Source organism: Eublepharis macularius, chromosome 2 (assembly GCF_028583425.1).
Source record: "Eublepharis macularius isolate TG4126 chromosome 2, MPM_Emac_v1.0, whole genome shotgun sequence".
Taxonomy (NCBI): Eukaryota; Metazoa; Chordata; class Lepidosauria; order Squamata; family Eublepharidae; genus Eublepharis; species Eublepharis macularius.
Window position 1 is genome coordinate 25450161 of NC_072791.1, and position 19212 is coordinate 25469372.

General features: G+C 46.9%; 1 protein-coding gene across 1 annotated transcript in view; it reads right to left on the bottom strand.

The window, feature by feature from the left end:
* The window catches only part of LOC129324895 (cholesterol 24-hydroxylase-like), a 105446-nt gene extending 86923 nt beyond the window's left edge, over positions 1-18523 (bottom strand). Inside the window, exon 1 of the mRNA XM_054972337.1 lies at positions 18468-18523. The gene's annotated coding sequence lies outside the window, so the exon portion shown is untranslated. The remainder of the gene's footprint in view (positions 1-18467) is intronic.
* Positions 18524-19212: the final 689 nt, after the last annotated feature.

The following is a 19212-nucleotide window of genomic DNA, read 5'->3' on the forward strand; positions in this document are numbered from 1 at the left end:
GTGCCAACTATTGAGGACTGGATTTATAAATTGCTATACATGGCGGAGATGGATAAAATGACAAGAAAATTGAGAGACCTTGACTCAGGACAGTTTAACACGGACTGGGAGAAGCTGAAACAATATTTGGTGAAAAAATGGGAGGTGGGAGGACTGTGGCAGTTCGAAAATTACTGAAATATAACAAAAGGAGAGGGGAGTGACTATACCGGGGGGAGAGAGTTAAGTGAAAAAATTCTAAGCAATTATTTTATTTGATTAGTATGAATAGTTGGGTATTAATAGTGTTATTATCATAAGGATTATAAGGATAGAATTTAATTAATTTTTTATGCTAATAGATAACTGTACAATGGAGAATGAATATACATTAGCATACAGAATGTGGGTCTAATTGATAGACTTATGCTGAACGTGTACATGAATTGTTTATTTTTGTTGGATAGTTTTATAATGGAGAAATTAGTTAATTAAAATGGACAAGATATGTAAAAGAAAGTAAAGAGCAACATATAGAGTATAAGTCAAACTGATTGATTTATAATAAATGTATGCAATGTTTATAGAAGTATTTGAAGTTATGCATAAGGAGGGACAAATTGTTTGTCCCATTTTGAAGTAATTAGAAAGAGTAAGATAGAGTACAGACTATCAAAATGATTATTATTATTATTATTATTATTATTGAAGAAGATAAGTTAAGAGTGTTATACTTTTACCCATTTGGGAAGGGAATTAGAGATAGCACTATGTTATTACAGATAAGCTTAGAAGAGTTTGAAAGTATATTACAATAAGCATAATAAGTTTGAAATGAGTAGAGGGAGAATAGATAAGGGGTTGGAAAACTGTTGGAAGTCAACAAAAGGGGGGGAAGGGAGGGGGTTAGAATTGGAAAATTTAAGGGAATGTGATTGTAATAAATTTTATATGTGTCTAATCCAATAAAAAAATTTTATAAAAAAAATAAATAAATACATACATTCAATATATAGTATATGCCATTTACAATATTTTGTATAAAAATACATTATATAGAAAAATATCCTTGGTAAAAAAATACTTATTATAAAAATCATTGCACCAAAATATATATACGTGGACTCTTGAAAGACCATTGACGTTATAAAGAACCGGTGATGTTATAAAAATGCTGAAAAATCAGTTTCATTATTGAGTCCTTCTGGAGTCAGAGTATTCATTCTAAAAATACATCTTGCTTCAGACTGTAGTAAGATCTTATCGTTATTAACAGACGGATTCATCACTTCAAGGACAGAGAATTGAAATTCTCTTTTGTGTCTATGATGTCATTCAAAGTGCTTAGTTAGAGGAGCCTCTCTATTTTTAGTACGTACTTTAGAGAGATGCTCTTGTATTCGGGTGCGGATTGGGTGGGTGGTACTGCCGATATGCATTAAAGTGCACATGCATTTAAGAATGTGAATGTATATTACATTGGATGTAGAACATGTTGAAAAGTTCTTAGAGGTCAGAGACACCAACATACGTCCACCAGATGGGGACATCATGGCATTGGGACCAATACTGTTGTCCACACCTCGCATGGTGCAGAGACAGTTCTCACCCATTGGACATTTAGGTACATGGGATAGATAGGTTTCTCGACAGACAGGTGCATAGCTGTATGGGATAGGTGTATAGGATAGAGGGATGCATTGATACATGGAATACCTGAATTGGATTGACAGGAGAGACAGATACCATGGAGACAGATGGATTGCATAAATATTTGCATTATCCAGTCATTAGAAAGTTGGAAGTAAAGAACCAAGGGTGGGAGGTGGGGCCTGCTCGTAACATGTAGAAGTGGAGGCTCATATGCTGGCCACTGAGGCAGTGGAGGATGCCTTCCCCCCCCCCCATCATGGGGGAGGCATAGGTTCCCCTAGGAATGGGGATTGTGGGCAGACAGGTAGGTGCCCACATAGGGAGCTGTGGGCTCCCCCCACACACACATCACCCACCAGCCTGCCGTCACAGACATGGCAGTCTATTCAACACCCTACAGAAGACGGCAGTTCCACAGAATCCACACCACACCACACCTTACCTGTGCAGGCAGTACAGGCACTACTAATAAGTAGTGTAGGCTGCCCCCCGCATCACCCACCTTCCTGCCTTCATGGAAAGGACAGGAGTCATGGGACCCATTCCCCCCTGCTCACAGGGCACAGCAGGTGCCATGGAATGGGGACACTGTGCGACACAACCATATCAGCAACTGTTCCTGAGCTGCCCCGTGCCCAAAACCAGCACCAGCAGACAGCACCCACCTTCCTGCCTTCACAGAAAGGACAGGAGTCATGGGACCCATTCCCCCCTGCTCAGAGGGGACAGCAGGTCCCAGGGAATGGAGGGCACCATGCGGCACAACCATATCAATGACAGCTCCTGAGCTGCCCCTTGTGCCCAAAACCAGCAGCAGCAGACACCACCCACCTTCCTGCCTTCATGGAAAGGGTGAGAGTCAGACCCATTCCCCCCTGCTCAGAAGGGAAAGCAGGTGCCATGGATAGGGGGCACCATGCTGAGCAACCATATGTGCAACAGCTCCTGAACTGCCCTTCGTGTCCAAAAGCAGCAGCAGCAGACAGCACACACCTTCCTGCCTTCACGGAAAGGGAAAGATGGACCCATTCCCCCCCTGCTCAAAGGGGACAGCAGGTGCCATGGAATGGGGGCACTGTGCAGCACAACCATATCAGCAACAGCATTTGAGCTGCCCCTCGTGCCCAAAACTGGCGGCTGCAGACATAACCCACCTTCCCACCTTCGTGGAAAAGGCGAGATGGGCAAGAGAAGTTGTGGGGAAGGGTCGTAGTGGTTCTATCCAGAGAGGACAGAGTTGAAAGAGCAGGACCGGGAAGGCCCCTTCATAGGCAAGCTGTGAACCAAGAAACCCACTGAGTCATGTGACAGCGGTGGCAGCTGACATGACCCAGTTTCCTGCCTTCGCGGAAAGGACGGGAACGTCAGGACAGGAGAGGTCATTGGGAAGGGTCATATTGGTTCCATCCATAGAGGGTGAGGTTGAAAGAGGGGCCGTCCAGGAACTTGTCAGGGAGAGGACGTGATGGGCAGGACATGGGGAAGGGTCAGTTGGGTACCATCCAGAGAAGGACAGTATAAAAGAGGGATTGTCTGGGAACTTGTCAGGGAGAGGGGGACAAAGGGTTGCCAGCTGCATCGAGGAGCAGGACCAGAAAGACTCCTTCATTAGCGAGCCATGAGCCGAGAAACCCACTGAGTTGTGGGGCAGCGGCGGCAGTGGACATGACCCACCTTCCTACCTTCGCAAAAAGGATGGGATGGGCAAGACAGGAGAGGTTGACAGGCATCTGAGCGGTTCCGGAGAGGAAGAGGTTGAAAGAGGAACCGTCAGGGAACTTGTCAGGGAGAGGGGGACAAATGGTTACCGGCCGCATTGTGGAGCAGGACCAGGAAGACCCCTTCATTGGCAAGCCATGAGCCGAGAAACCCACTGAGTCACGGGGCAGCTGCAGCAGACGACATGACCCACCTTCCTGCCTTCACGGAAAGGATGTGAGTAACAGCATGGGACCCATTCCCCCCTGCTCAGAGGGGACAGAAGAAGGTGCCATGGACAGGGGGCACCATGCGGTATCATACAACCACATGTGCAACAGCAGCTGAGCTGTCCCTCATGGCAAAATGTGGCGGCAACTGACAGCACCCACCTTCCTGCCTTACCAGAAGGGACGGGATGGGAAGGACAGGAGAGGTCATTGGGAAGGGTCATATTGGTTCCATCCAGAGAGGGAGAGGTTGAAAGAGGGAACGTCTTGGTTGAAAGAGGGAACTTGTCAGGGGGAGGAGGACAAAGGGTTGTCACCAGCTGCATTGCAGAGCGGGACCAGGAAGGCCCAAAGGCAGCAGCAGTGCCATGGTAGTCCCTTGTGTACACGAGCGGCAGCAGCTGACATCGCCCACCTACCTGCCTTCGTGGAAAGAACGGGATGGGCAGGACAGGAGAGGTCATTGGGAAGGGTCATAGTGGTTCCATCCAGACGAGGTGAGGTTGAAAGAGGGAACTTCCAGGACCTTGTCAAGGAGACGACACGATGTGCATGACAAGTTGTGGGGAAGGGTCGTATTGGTGCCATCCAGAGAGGGAGAGGTTGAAAGAGGGAACGGGAACTTGTCTGGGAGAGAAGGACAAAGGGTTACCAGCCGTGGAATCAGCCCCAAGAACTGAGGGGGGCTAGAGCCCACTGCACAGGAACTTGGCCTAGAACCATAGTAGACTGGGGTGGCTCAGAGCCCAGGTAGGTCCAGGTCCATGGAGGGATACCCAAGTAGGTTGAGGTTGACCTTGATGAAGGTCAACATGTCCACCAGGTCCAGGTGCAGACATGTGTGGTGGGGACGGAGGAAGTCTCCTAGGTGGGAGAACACCTGCTCGCTCTGCACGCTGGAGGGAGGGCAGGGCAGGATGTTGGTTGTCACGATGGACAGGTCCAGCCATTCGGCAGATTTACTTGCCCAATACTCCAACGGGTTGGAATGGGGGGGCTCAGTGGGCTCCGCAAGGTACTCTCGCAACATGGCCCCGGCCAAGTCCTCCACTGTGAAAGACGTGCCCACTGTGCTGTGTCCAACCACACAGCCCACCGATGAGGCCCAGAGATCAAGTGAGGCCGTTTGGGTGGGTCTCTCCTGGTGTGGCTCTCTTCTTTCCTCCTCCCCCTCCTCCTCCCCCTCCTCTTCCTTCTCTGCCGCCAGCCTCTCACCCCTGCCCAGTTCCCTCCGTCCTGCCTTCTCTTTCTGGAAACAGAGCACTGCTGTGTGGAGCTCCTTTTTCCAGCACTGCATCTGACCCGCCTGCAGGCGATGATACCCTTGATCCAGGGGTCACGGAGGGCGGCCATTTGGTACGGCACCTCGTGATGCAGAGGATGCAAGCACATGGCCACACATGCCTGCATCCTCCTCACAAAGTGCCTGACCCTGAGGAGCAGCTCTTTCTCGTGCTCAAGCTCCTTGGCCAGGAACTGGTTGAGCCCGTGGATCAGGGGGATGACCTGACCCAGGCTGACCTTGTACGAGCACAAGAGCTCAGTAGCATCCTTAAAGGGTTTCAGCATCTGGAACATCTGGGCAAGGACTCTCCATTCCATGGAGCTGAGGCTCAGCTCCTCTCCCCTCCTCAGAATGTCCACAGATGACAGGATGTCCTGCAACAGGGCCCTCTGGTCCACCAGATGACATATCATGTCGGTGGTGGAGTTCCAGTCGGTAGGCAGGTCCTGAAAGAGTTGGTGCTCGGGGTCCCCCCTTCCCCTGCCTCTGGAACAGCTTGCGGGAAGAGTTGATGCTGCATGAGAAGTGGTAAGCGATGCGATGGAAGCTGTCCAGCAGATTATGCGTCCACAACATTCCCTTGTACCAGCTGACCCTTGGCTTGCTCCCCAGCCTGAAAATGTCCCTCATCACCAGGTACATCTTGTGCGCCAGGCACACCAGGCCCGGGAGGGATGCCTCTTTCAGGGCTGCCAACATTGCTTCCCACATCCATCACCATGAAGCCACAGACAAACCCTCCCCCCCCCCCGCAGCCATCCACTCCCTCAGAGTCGCCTTTACAGTGGTGGCGATGTTCTTCCCAGTATGGACATTGTCCATTCCTCGGGTCTGGAGAAGAACTACCCTGTAGCCCAGTGTCAAGCATGGCACATTTTTCCGAGTGCCAGTTCTTGGCCTGGGACGGCAGAGGTCCTCTGGTTGCCACCAGTGGGCGGTGATGGCAAGGTAGCCATGATGGCAGCCACTCCAGAGGTCTGTCATGAAGTGTACTGTTTGGCCTTTTGCGGCTGATGAGCACCATGTCTCGCACAGACTGGTAGAGGGCAAACAGGACTTGACGCCCAACTGTGTGCCGTGATGGCATGGAGAACCATGGGGCCTTTGGAAGCCCACACCCTCCACGATGGATAGGGGGAATCCTTGCAGGGCAATCGTCTCTGCCACGACACGAATGCCCGCCTCCTGAGCCCTTGACCTCACCATTTTCAATGGCACTATCCCCAACCCCAATGGAACAACTTCCCCAAGGGCGGCCTGCCTGACCGTTCCGCTCCCACCAGCAGCACCCTCGGGGCAAGGCTTCTTGCTTGGGGTGCATTCCGGTGACTCTCCCACTGATCCCAGCTCAGAGGAGCTGGTGGATCTCTGTCTTCCCCCGTCGGATGTTTTTCTGGATGAGGACGGAGACCACAGGCTCGGGTGGTGAATCTTCAGGTACCTAGTCAGGACCGTCGATGACAGGTGCTTCGGGTCATTTCCCCTGCCCACCAGGCCATCACACTGTATCGCACCACACAGGGGTCATTTGGAAGGACCCGAAAGTGCTTCTATACAGAGAGTTTGAACCATGGCCCACTAACTGTTCCAGGGGACGGAGGACGAAGGGTCACATGCTGCGCCACGGAGCTGGAAACGGAAGACAGAGTGAGGGGTGGACTGCAGGCAGGGGCAGCACCAGGAGTTTGAGATGGGGATGAGCTGGCTATTTCATCGAACCCCAACCATTCCTCCATGGATCCCTCACCCTCCTCCTCCTCAAACCCTTTAAAGAGTTCCTCTTCCACCAGCGGCAAGATCTCTTTGGCCTCTTCCACAGTCCCCACAGGTGATTTTTGGGGAGGGGGAGTCTCTGCTGCCCCAAAGCCCTGCCCAGTACTGATTCCCGTGGGGCAACTGGGGCAATCTTTATACTTCCCCTCCATGACCACACTTTGCCCCCGGCCGAAACCTCATACTGCCAACGAACAAGAATTGAGGAGGAGAGAAAAGGAGAGAACACTGTGTGCCCTCAGCCGAGGTGCACACTGAGCTTGGCACCAGGGCCTGGCAGCAGCCCTGGAACCAGAGGGAAGGGCTAGAGCCCTAGCCCAGCACTCCCAGAAACCTGACCAGATCAGGCACTGATAATAATAATAATCAGTGTGAGCCCTCAGCTGAGGTGCCCACTGAGCTTGGCACCAGGGCCTGGCAGCAGCCCTGGAACCAAAGGCTGTTCGTGGCTTTTTTGCGTTCGTAATGCTGTTTGTGCCCATGTCTATTAAACACTACACCAAACTGGCTCAGTAAACCAGGGAGCTACTCTAGCACTTGAGAGAGGGCATTTAGGAGCAATCGTATCAATCTCTCTGGTCATTTTCTCATCCCAGAGGTTAATTAGAGCATTAACAGGAACACTGACCATATCAGTTGATCAGTAACTTAAGACAAGGCCATGGTTATCATAGAGACTATGAAATCTTGAGCTGCTCCCAAATAGGTAGGCAGCATTGGCATGAACGCTGAAATTCCACAGGACGATGAGCCCAGGAATCTTTAACACTACCTCTGAGACCACCTCCTCCAACTCAGGTAGTAAGACTGCTAGATAGCGGGATGAGTGGTATACCAATAGAATCCCATTCCTGTCTCATGATCCCAATGCTAGGTACACAAGCTTTTTAAAAGACAGAAATGTCCTGGATGGGGCACAGAGTGCTGTTAGAACGCAGCATTTGCTTGGCATACCGATCATCCCAAGTGGACCTTTTAAGTTAGTCTTCCCCCACAACTATGAGATTCCAAGAAGTGCTGAGGGACTTTGGGAGCCCAGTTGCTAACTCTGTGGAAAGACTGCTGGGATATTGCAATGATAGGCTCTGCCAGATGATAGACAGGGCCACCTCTAGATATCCTCTACTTCAGGATTCCCCAATGTGGCAGCCATGGGCACCATGGTGCCTGCTGGTACTCCCCCTGGTACCTGCCAAACATTTTAGAAAGTGTGTAGGGCCATTGTAAGGCAGATATTTTTATTGGCGCCCTTCATGGAAATAAGTTCCCCATGGCTGCAACAGAAGCTGCAGCCACTGGAGGATCAAGAGGGCAGATAGGCACCCAGGCTTGTGGTTCCAGTCCCTTTTCAGGCTTTCCTCATTTTAATTCCCCCTTCTCTCTCTCCCTTCCTCCCCCTAGGCTTTTCTTCATTTATTTTTATTCTTCCTCTGCAATTCTTTTGCAAAACATAGAGGAAGGTATAGTGTTTGCCTCTATATCCTGAGTCAGCCATTTTGTGTTTGGCCTCACTTACTGTGGAAGCCATTTTGGGTTTAGCTTCGCCTCTGGAGCAGCTGTTTTGGCTGCCCCCCCCCCCACAATAGCTGAACACAGAATTCTGTGTTCCCAGAAGTTCACTTGCCATATAAGCTGATTTCATACACAAAATAAACACACAAACTACTCGCAGAATAACTCTTTCCTCTCACCCACACAGACATGAACAGACTCTGGCTTCCACACAGACAGATTGGCTGGCTGACTGGACCCTTTCCTTCTGCACTCTGATTAAGCTGCAGTTCACTCTGCCCCGAGTGTACAGCTATCATCTAATCACAGCACAGCACTCACCTATCTAGCCACCTTCCTTACTTCAGAGGTCTGCATTTTAAACCATGGCAACATGCATTCAAAACCCCAGATTAACTAGCAGAAATATAATCCACAAACTATTTACAGGGAAAACATTACACCCTATCAGATTGGATGTATAGATCCCATTGGAAAGCTCATGAGCTAGTGGCAGCTAGGAAATCTTATTTCTCTGCTGCCATTACATCAGCTAAATCATGTCAAGCACAATTATTTAGATTAGCTAGGTAGTTGACAATTCCCAGGAATGAGCCTCTAAATGTAAGTGATTTGGCATTTAGCTGTGATATTTTTTCATGGTTCTTTGCCGCTAAAATTTCTCAGACCAGATCTGGCTTAAATGCTGAGTTAACCACAGTTAGAGTTGTCGGGTCCCCTTCTCCTTCTGGTGGTGTGTGTGGGGGGGGGGGAGACCTGGCATTTATCTTTTGCCTTCCATGTGTCTGTCCTCACATGTGTGCTCCTGGCACTTGCGTGATGATTGTGGCAGCCACGGGAACGCTTCCATTTGGCACCAAAATCAGCCCAAAACAAAGCATGGGAGCACACCTGTGTCTGGCTTGACGTCCCTTCAGGAAGTGATGTCATGGCACCTCCAGGGAGCATGCATGCAGTGTGTGTTCCCAGGGTGCCTACTGGTGGTGGGCAACCTCTGGGGTGCTTGCCAGCTCCTGCTGATTGCTGGCAGATCAGCAGGAAATGGGGCAAACCCTCCAGAGTTTGCTCGCTGCTGGCAGCCCTGGGAAATCTAACCACAGTAGAGGTAGTTTTAGCACCATCAAGTCACTGTTGCTTGGATTATTTCAACCTGATCTGGCCACGCTGATCCATGCTTCAGTAATTTCAAAGTGAGGTTACTGTAACATACTGTACACGGGGTTGATCTTGAAGATGATCTGGAAACTACAAAATGCAGCAATCCTTTGTTATCTGGGGTAGCCGGTGGGACCGCATCACTCCTATTCTGAGGTACCTGCAATGGCTGCCAATTAGTTTCCAGGTCCAGTGGAAGGTCTGGGTGCTCACCTTTAAAGCTGTTCATGACCTGAGGCCCACATAGCAGAAAGGCTGCCTCTCCCTGCACACTTCCTTGTGGTAGCCGTTTTTCTCAGCCAAGTCTAGTAGTACCACCACCTCTACTTATCTAAGGTACAGTAAACAACAGTCTGGACTTCAGCAGCTTCCCCCTGAGTTATGCTAATGAGTTCCTCCAGCTCTTTTTCTACGGAATGACCCCTGGTTACAAGTACTGGCATACTTCTAGAAGTGTTCATAGTGCTGATTTTTAATGAAAAGTTTAGGATGACTATTGTACTATGGTAGAGGTTGAGCAAATCTGAGCCATACTACTTAGGTGCCCCTGTAAGAAAATAATGAAGTGCATAATACCCTTTTCTGGATGGCAATGCCCTGCCACTCCAAGAAATGTTTTATCTTTGAAAGCTGTTAGCCTTCCCGTTTGCCTGTACTCGGATAGACATGTTCTTTACTTTTCTTTTAACTGGAGACGCTGGGTATTGAACCTGGGAACTTCAGCAAGCAAAGCAGATGCTCTCCCACTGAGCTACAGCCCTTCCCCCTAGAAATGTCACATCTGTCAGCCTGAAATGAGGCATGGGACCACTGCCAGATACAGCTTAAGAATCCAGGGCATGTGTACAGAGGAGCTCAGAATCAGAGTTGGAAGGGACCTCCAGGGTCATCTAGTCCAATCCCCTGCACAATGCAGGGAATTCACAACTACCTCCCCCCATACCCCAGTGACCACAAGATGACAAAACTCTGTCAGGATCCCTAGCCAAACTGGCCTGGAGAAAATTGCTTCCTGACCCCAAAGTGGCAATTGGCATTATCCTGGGCAGATAAGAAGGGGCCACGAGAACTAAGCACTGATATAACCCTTCCTGACCTCCCTCTCATGATCTGCTTAGATTCACAGAATCAGCATTGCTGTCAGATGGCCATCTAGCTTCTGCTTAAAATAACCCCAAAGAAGGAGAGCCCACCACCTCCTGAGGAAGCCTGTTCCACTGAGGGATTGCTCTGTCAGGAAGTTCTTCCTAATGTTTAGCCTAAAGCTCTTTTGATTTAATTTCAACCCATTGGTTCTGGTCTGCCATTCCTGTTAAGAGTTATGTACTGTATATGAACTCTTGGCCAACGTCAGGCCAAGGCTTGTGGACTGGAGGCAAGCAGGCATACAGATATGAGCAGTCAATAAGCAGCTCAGACTGAGGGCAAAAGAAAATGTGGATGGCTCTCCCCAGTGTATTTAAAGAGAAATGCCAGCTACACAGGACCTTGCTTTGGGTCAGGGTCATAAAACACTTCTAACATTTTACCAATTAAAAGTGATCCTCCCTCCATTTGACTCTTTTTTATTAAATGGCTTTGTAAGGCTGCCATTTTGGAGGCCGTTAATTCATAGGGTTGCCTTAAGTTTGAAGCAACTCAAAGACACATAACACACACACAAGAATGCAGCAGCTGTATAGGGAAAGAATTCATAAGAAGAAAGGCTGCACTGACCTCAAAAGTAGGGATGTGTGCCTCTGAAACTCCTTCCATGATCATAGTCACTTCATGTGGGAAAGGTGTTTGGTCGTACAGGGAGATGACCGCCTCTCCCTGTACGTTCCCGGGAGATCGCTTCAATCAGCGAATAAATGTTTACTTGTGGTCCCCGGCCCTAAGGAAGCCTGCCTCGCTTCAACCAGGGCCAGGGCCTTTTCAGTCCTGGCCCCAGCCTGGTGGAACACTCTGTCAATGGAGACCCAGGCCCAGCAGGACATATTATCGTTCCGCTGGGCCTGTAAGACGGAGCTGTTCTGCCAGGCGTTCGGTGGTTGAAGGGGGCGGTGCCATGTCGGCCTCCCATCTTTGGGGTGGGGGAGGGTTCTCCCCACCACTGCACTTTGTTAATTTGTTTCATTGTTTGTATATTGATTTTAGTTTTGTTGTTTTCTTGTTTTTATCGATTTTTAACTGTTCACCACCCAGAGCCCCTGGGGATGGGCGGTATATAAATTGAAATATAAATAAATAAAAATACAGAGTGTTCAGTTCTAAGTCAAAACCCAACTGACAATATTGAGAAAAATCAGAAGATTGCTCAGAGATTGGAATTCATGGGGTAGGGTGAGGTAGGGGCTGATATATATTCTACTACTTGGCTTTGCTTTGTTTACGTATCTGCAAATTTTATGCCAAGAAGAATATCAGCTCACGTAGTTTCTTGCAAAGGTAAAGATGGATAGATAGATAGGAGTTAGCCCTCATTATTAGGGAGGAAAGCATGCCAACAACATAACCTGGGCCTTCAAAGGGTTTCTAGAGATTATGGTATGCGGCTTCTCAAGCTTAGTTCCTCTTCCTTTCAAAATCACTCATTATCATCTAACGAAGTGGGGTTCCCAACTTTTTTTGGTATGATGACTCCCCAAGCCCCAGTTTTCTTGGTATTGTGACTCACTTAAAAAAAAAAACCAAAAGAAACACCGCATGCCCAAATCAATAAAACTGCAAAAGCCTATGACCCACATTTACAGGGTTTGAGACCTGCTTTTTTGATCAGCACTCACAGGTTGAGAAACACTGATCTAATGATTATGGTAGTAGGCTGGTAGCTCAGATTCTCTGTAGAAACTGAATTTGAGGGCCAGTGTCCTTGGATAATCTTCTCATTACATCTCCTGTGCCCCTAGTGGCTGTTCAATCATTGTCTGACATGAACTCATGGAATTAACTTATACAGAGTCAGACTATTTGTTTATCAGGGGCAGAACTGTCTAATCTGACAGGCAGTGGCTCTCTAGAATCTCAGACAGGTTGTGACAGACAGGAATAATTTCAGCTCTGCGTCTCCTGGGAAACAGCCAATGAGAGCTGGTGGAATGTTGGGCCAGTGACAGTTGAAAGTCCGTTGGAAAGGCAGTTATTGAGAGACAAGGTTTTGGAAGCTGCTAAGGGACGCAGCATGTCAGACTGTGGCTTATTAAAAGTTGCAATCCAGACTATCCCTTGCAATTAGACATGAGTCCATTGGTTTCAAAAGACTTTACTGAATATAAACAACCATTATAGTCCACTGGCCAAGATTCAATATCTTGACTGGTACACAGATGTTGTTACGAATGAAGGTAAAGGTTAAGGTACAGAACAGCATAGACCAGCAAATCCCATCCTCCCCCCACAGTTCTCAAAACAAGCGGCTTGAAGCTAAGAGATTGAAACTTTCCCAAGGCTGAAAGGGCTGTAGTCAAAACATTCCTCTTCTCTGAGATAACTGTTGCTGGACTGCTTGGCGCCTGCAAGAGAAGAGCTTAAAACACTGACAGGATTAAAATGGAGTCTCTCTGGTTAGATCTCATAAGGAACATATGTCAGACCTGACATTTCTGCCCCCTCTAAAATGTCCTTCCCCCAGGCTTGAGAGGGTAGAGGTTATGAAAAGACTTAACCAATCTAGGAGCATGGACATGAATATCCTCCACCCACTCATCAAACCCAGAATCAAAGTCTTTCCACCTGATGAGGTAAAACAGCCTATTACGTTTGATTTTAGAGTCCAAGATCTGTTGTACTTCATAATGGATTTGGTCATCAATTAGATTTGGTATTGGGGGAGAACAGGTATGCCACTGGTTTGCTGGAGGGACCCTTTTCAGTAAGCTGATGTGGAAAGTCGGATGGACGTGGTGGAGGTTCTTTGGCAAATCGAGTGCTACAGTCAAGTTATTGATGATTTTACGGATTGGAAATGGTCCCAAGTATTTCAGTGCTAACTTGCGGCTGGTTTGGACGACTTTCAAATTTTTCATAGACAAATAAACAAGGTCCCCTGAGTGTAATTCCCAGTCAGCCACACGATGGCGATCAGCGTACTTCTTATAATCTTGCTTGGCTTTGTTAAGATGCTGCTGAATAAGAGTCCATTGCTGCGCTGCCTCCCCCCACCATTCTGAAACATCGTTGGAGGCTGTAGCGGGGGGAAGAGCTTCAAAAGGAAACGGCTTAAAATGATATCCATAAACTACTTTGAACGGTGTTTCTCCTGTAGACGCATGCACGCTATTGTTGTACGAAAATTCTGCTAAGGGTAATAAATCAATCCAATTGTCTTGTTGGAAATTGATATAGCAACGGAGAAACTGTTACAATAATTGATTTGTTTTTTCCGACTGTCCATCGGTTTGCGGATGGTGTGCGGAGCTTAAACCTTGCTCAATGCCCATTAGTTGCATAAGCTCCCACCAGAAGTTGGCAACGAATTGTCCACCGTGGTCGGATATCACCTTTGATGGAAAAGAATGGAGTTTTACAATGTATTTCAGAAAAAATATCCGCCAATCGTTTTGCCGAGGGCATAGTAGTGCAAGAAATGAAGTGGGCTTGTTTAGAAAACAGATCCACCACTACTAAAATACAGGTGTGATTTTTGGAGGGGTGAAGATCTGTGATGAAATCCATAGAAATAATTTCCCACAGTCTGCTTGGGGTCTCAAGGGGTTGTAAAAGTCCAGGAGGTTTTCCCTTTCGGGTTTTGGCGCTGAGGCAAATGGGACAGGAAGCTACATATTGTGAAATGTCTCTGCGCATGCCCGGCCACCAAAATTGTCTTTGAACCAGATGAAGTGTTTTTAAATATCCATAATGGCCAGCTGTTGGGGCATCATGACAGCGTTGCAGCATTTCTTTTCTCAAACTCTTTGGTACATAAAATCGATTACCCCAAAGCCATTCCCCTTGTTTGGATTGAACCAATTTCTCTTTGGGCATATTGTCCCCCTCCTTTTCGACTTCGCTTTTCAGTTTCTGTCTCCACCCATTGTCCGTCTGAGGAGGTTGTGTTGTGCGACTGCGCGTAGTAACCACACACCCCAGTTGGGTAGGCGAAAATACTGTGTCTATTGTCTCCTCCCGCTTGCTTTTATGTTGGGGCATATGCGAAAGGGCATCCGCTAGGAAATTAGTTTTGCCAGGCAGGAATTGGAGAGTGAAGTTAAATTTTGAAAAGTATTCCGCCCATCTTAATTGTTTGGCATTGAGTCTCCGAGGGCTGCGTAACGCTTCTAAATTTTTGTGATCAGTCCAAACCTCAAACGGATGGTGTGCCCCTTCTAGCCAATGTATCCAGGTGGAGAGTGCCGCTTTTACAGCAAATGCCTCCTTCTCCCAAACATTCCAATTTCTTTCTGCTTCAGAAAATTTACGTGAAAGGTATGCACAGGGTTTGAGGATATTATCAGTCCCCCGCTGGAGAAGGACACCCCCAATCACCGTATCGCTGGCGTCCACCTGCACTATAAACGGGCGATTTTCATCGGCGTGTTGCAGCACCGGTTCAGATATGAATTGCTGCTTTAATTGATTAAAGGCTAATTGGCATTGTGGTGTCCAATTTAATTTGGCTTTTGGTTTTTTAGCTTGCTCCCCTTTGTCTTTTGTCTTTAGAAGTTCAGTGAGGGGGAGAGTTATTTGGGCAAAGTTTTGTATGAATTCTCGATAGAAATTGGCAAACCCCAGGAAGGATTGCAGTTCTTTACGAGTTGTGGGGGTATGCCAGTCTTGAACGGCTTTTACTTTGCCTGGATCCATTTTTAACCCATCTTTTGAGATGCAATATCCCAAGTAAGTAAGTTCAGTTTTGTGGAACTCACATTTAGACAGTTTGATGGGTAAATTATTACACATGAGGGTAGTCAATACTTGCTGCACTAGGTGAACATGTTCTTCTTCAGAATCAGAGTAAATTAACACATCATCTAGGTAAACAACTACTCCCTTGTACAAGAATTTGTGCAGTACTTCATTGATCATGGACATGAAAACCGAAGGGGCCACAGACAAGCCAAAAGGCATAACTAAATATTCATATTGTCCCAATGGCGTATTGAACGCGGTTTTCCACTCATCCCCCTCTCGTATACGAACGTGGAAATAAGCATCTTTTAAGTCCAATTTTGTGACGATCTTACCTTGGGCCACGACGTTGAGTAGATCCCTGATGAGAGGAATGGGATAGGCATTTGTGGAGGAGACTGCATTAAGCCCTCTGAAGTCCATGCACAGTCTCAGTCCCCCATCTTTCTTTTTAACAAACAGTACTGGTGCAGCATGGGGGCTGTTTGCTGGTCGGATGAATCCCCTTTGAAGATTAGTGTCAATGAATTTTCGGAGCTCCTTTCTCTCATTTGAGCTCATGGGATAAAGTCTACCTTTGGGTAAGGTGGCTCCTGGGATGAGTTCCACTGCACAATCGGTTCTTCTATGGGGAGGTAAGGTATTGGCCTCTTCTTCGGTGAAAGCTTGTAAATAGGCTCTGTAATGTTTGGGTATTTGGTTAATTTCCTCCTGGGTCAGGAGTGCGAGCTCTGTGAGGGTAGGATTATTACCCCAATTCTGGTCCCAACGATGAGACTTGCAAATATCCGTTTTGAATGTGATACTTCCAGCTGCCCAATTAATGTCCGGGTTGTGATCCCACAACCATCTGCTTCCCAAAATTAACAGGTATTTTGCTGTAGAGCTAATTACAAATGAACTTGTCTCCCAGTGTTGACCCATGCCTGTAATGACCAGTACTGTTTCGGTAGTAACTGGATTCATATTAGTGCCATCCATTTGTTCAAAAATTACCGGATTTTCAAGTTCTCTTACTGGGAGTACTAAACCATTCACTAAGGCTGGTGCAATTATGTCTCTGGAGCACTCAGAGTCGATGAGCGCTTGCACCCGAATATGAGTCTTTCGTTCAGGATTAACTAATGTAACAGGCATGAATAGTATGGACCCTTGAGGTCTATCCACTACGGGAACTGACTGAGTGTTGATCTGCCGTTTGGGTCCGCTTACGACAGATCCATCTCATTTCCCGAATTAGGACTCTCGGGCACTTCTTCGCCGATTAGAGCGGTTGGGTCAAAGTTGTTGTATTCCTGTATAAGTGAAACCGGCCTATTTTCTAAGATCCTAGAATCCATTTTAAGTATGGAAAGTACCAGACTATTTTACTTGACACACACAGCTATGCTCATTTGGGACGAATTCCAATATGACATATTCTGAACGGGAAAGGACAAAGTGTTTGCTTTTGCTGTTTGCATTAGCCAGTGTACAGAAGCAAAAATCGATAGCAGGTCAGTATCTTGTCAGTCGGCCAGAACCTGTTCATGCTCAGTGTCACAGGAACCTAGCAGAAAAGGAGGGGCTGACAGACAACAAACTCAGAGGCTTACTTTAAACGGATAACTTTTCTCTCTTTTAAGATTCAAAGACGTTAAAACACAGTAATTCATACATCTACTCTTATGCCTAAAGAAGAAGGAAAACACTGTGCACACACTAGCAATCATGAGAACACAATCAAAGAGAGAACATGAGGAAAATCCACAGCAAGAGAGATTCTTTTAAAGAGCTTTTGGGTTTAAAGGAGGAAACACTGACTGACCAATTGCAGATTTAGTTCAGACCATTCAGAAATACTAGTTCAAGTGACTGAGAAACACTGCCTTGACTATAACATCACGCTGACACTAACCACATGATTGTATTGCCGGAAACACACATACATGCATGCATATATCCATATATTCACAGCTCAATCAATCTCACTATATCTCTACATGAAATAACTCAGCAATCATTATGCATATATCAGTCACATAGGCCTTAATCATAAGGAACTAAGGATATACTGAACCAAACAAAATGGAGTCTAAATGAACTTTGAATGGAAACGTGGCAATAAACTAAGATCTAGGGGATTTTTGCTGATACATGATATTCATATGAGTAATGATAGCAAATACTAAGGGATCAGAATGACCTGACCGTTTTACAGATGTCACGATTAGGGATGTGCGTTTCGGCTTTCTGAATGCCGAAAGAAAGCCGAAACAAAAGTGTTTTGGCTCCTTTCGGGTTAGCCGAAACGTTTAGGAGAAAGCCGAAACGTTTCGGCTAGCCGAAAGAAAAAAAGCCGAAACGTTTCGGCTTCTTTCGGCTTTCTTTCAGCTTTTCAATGGGAAAATGCCTCCGTCTTCCTGGACGTCTGGGAGAGGCATTTTCCCACCGAATCAGCCCAAAATTGGTGGGGACCTTCCACTAACCCCTCGCTAAAAAACCCCCAAGATTCAGACCGATTGGACTTTGGGGGGCCATGTTATGGCCCCCCAAATCAGGTCCCCCTATCCTCCCTTAAGAAAGCGAAGGAGCAGCATATTGTTAGCATGCTGCTGCTCATCTTCTTCATTATTTCCTATGGGGAAAAATGAAGAAGCAGGCTTCCTTTGCCAGGGGTGGCATTTTGCATGCAAAATGCCCCCTTACCCTCAGGGGCCCTTCTCCCACCCTTCCTCCCACCCCCCACCAAGGCTCAGCCTGCTCCCACTTGGGGGGGGCATTTCATGGCCTCCCCAACTAGGTGCTCTGCTCTCATCTCTACCACTGACAGCTGGGAGACGCTTGTCTTGCCAGGGGTGGCATTTTGCATGCAAAATGCCCCCCAGCCCTCAGGGGCCCTTCTCATGATATTCATATGAGTAATGATAGCAAATACTAAGGGATCAGAATGACCTGACCATTTTACAGATGTCACGATCTCAGCACAAAATCTGCAAATGCTGCAATTTTTAGGTGATTTCCAGTGCCAGGAATGACACTGAAGAATCTCATTGGTGAATTTGAATGGGTTGATGTAAGCCAAAACTGTATAAAAATGAGCAAGAAAACCATGGAGTCTAAGAAGCTAGGAGGAGAGAAAGGAAGGAATACCTCCTTGCTATCTCTCTCCTTTTCCTTTTCAGGTTGGCCAAATGCTCGCCCATTCTTTCCATCAACGAGAATCTCTGGGACATCTCCAGGATTGGTAAGATGATTTACTATGCCTTGTTCTTGTTGTATGGTTGATCAAGCTATTGCTATGCTAAGACCATGCTGTACCATGATACTTAAAGTCTATGTAACCTATGCAGAATGATTTGAATAAAACTTACTGAAATTTATGTCCAGGCCTGTGTTGTATCCTTGCTCTCTCTTCATTTGGGAAAATCTGATTCAGTTGAAGATATATCAAAGATTCCCCCCTTTCGCACAGTAAACTGTTGGCTAACAGCCAAGCTAACAGATTGGTGGAGAAAGCATGCATATCTTTGAACTGACAGAGAAACCCAGGGGAAAAGAGAGCAAACAATTGTGTAACGGTAAAAATTTAACCATTAGAGCAACATGGGGAATAAGACATCTGTTGAACCAGAGTCACAGAAAGCTAAATTGTTTATCTGGAGAAAGAAAGGCAAGAACGTAAACGATCCGCTGCAGAAATGGATAGAGAAAAAAGGGAAAGTTGACATTCTGAAACCTGAAATGTTCCAGGGAGATAACCCCTTGGACGCTGCAAGCTTAACCTTTAAAGAACTGAAAAGCTTGACCAAAAACAAAAAGCAGTTAGATAAATTTGGAGTATGGACACTGTGGTTAACTCTTCAAGAGCAAAACAATAAACTTCAAGAGTGTAAAGCTAAAATAAATGATCAAGAGAACCAAATTGAGGATTTGAAAGACAAACAGGATTTAAGCAAAGCCCAATATCTTGATAGAGTGGCTCAAAATTTACAGAACTCCGCAGCCTTAAGGCAAAAGGAGACAGACTGCCAAATCTGGAGAGAAATGGCAGAACAAGCGGGAAAAAGAGTATCTGCCTTAACAAATAAAATAGCAGAGACTCAAGCAGCGATTCGT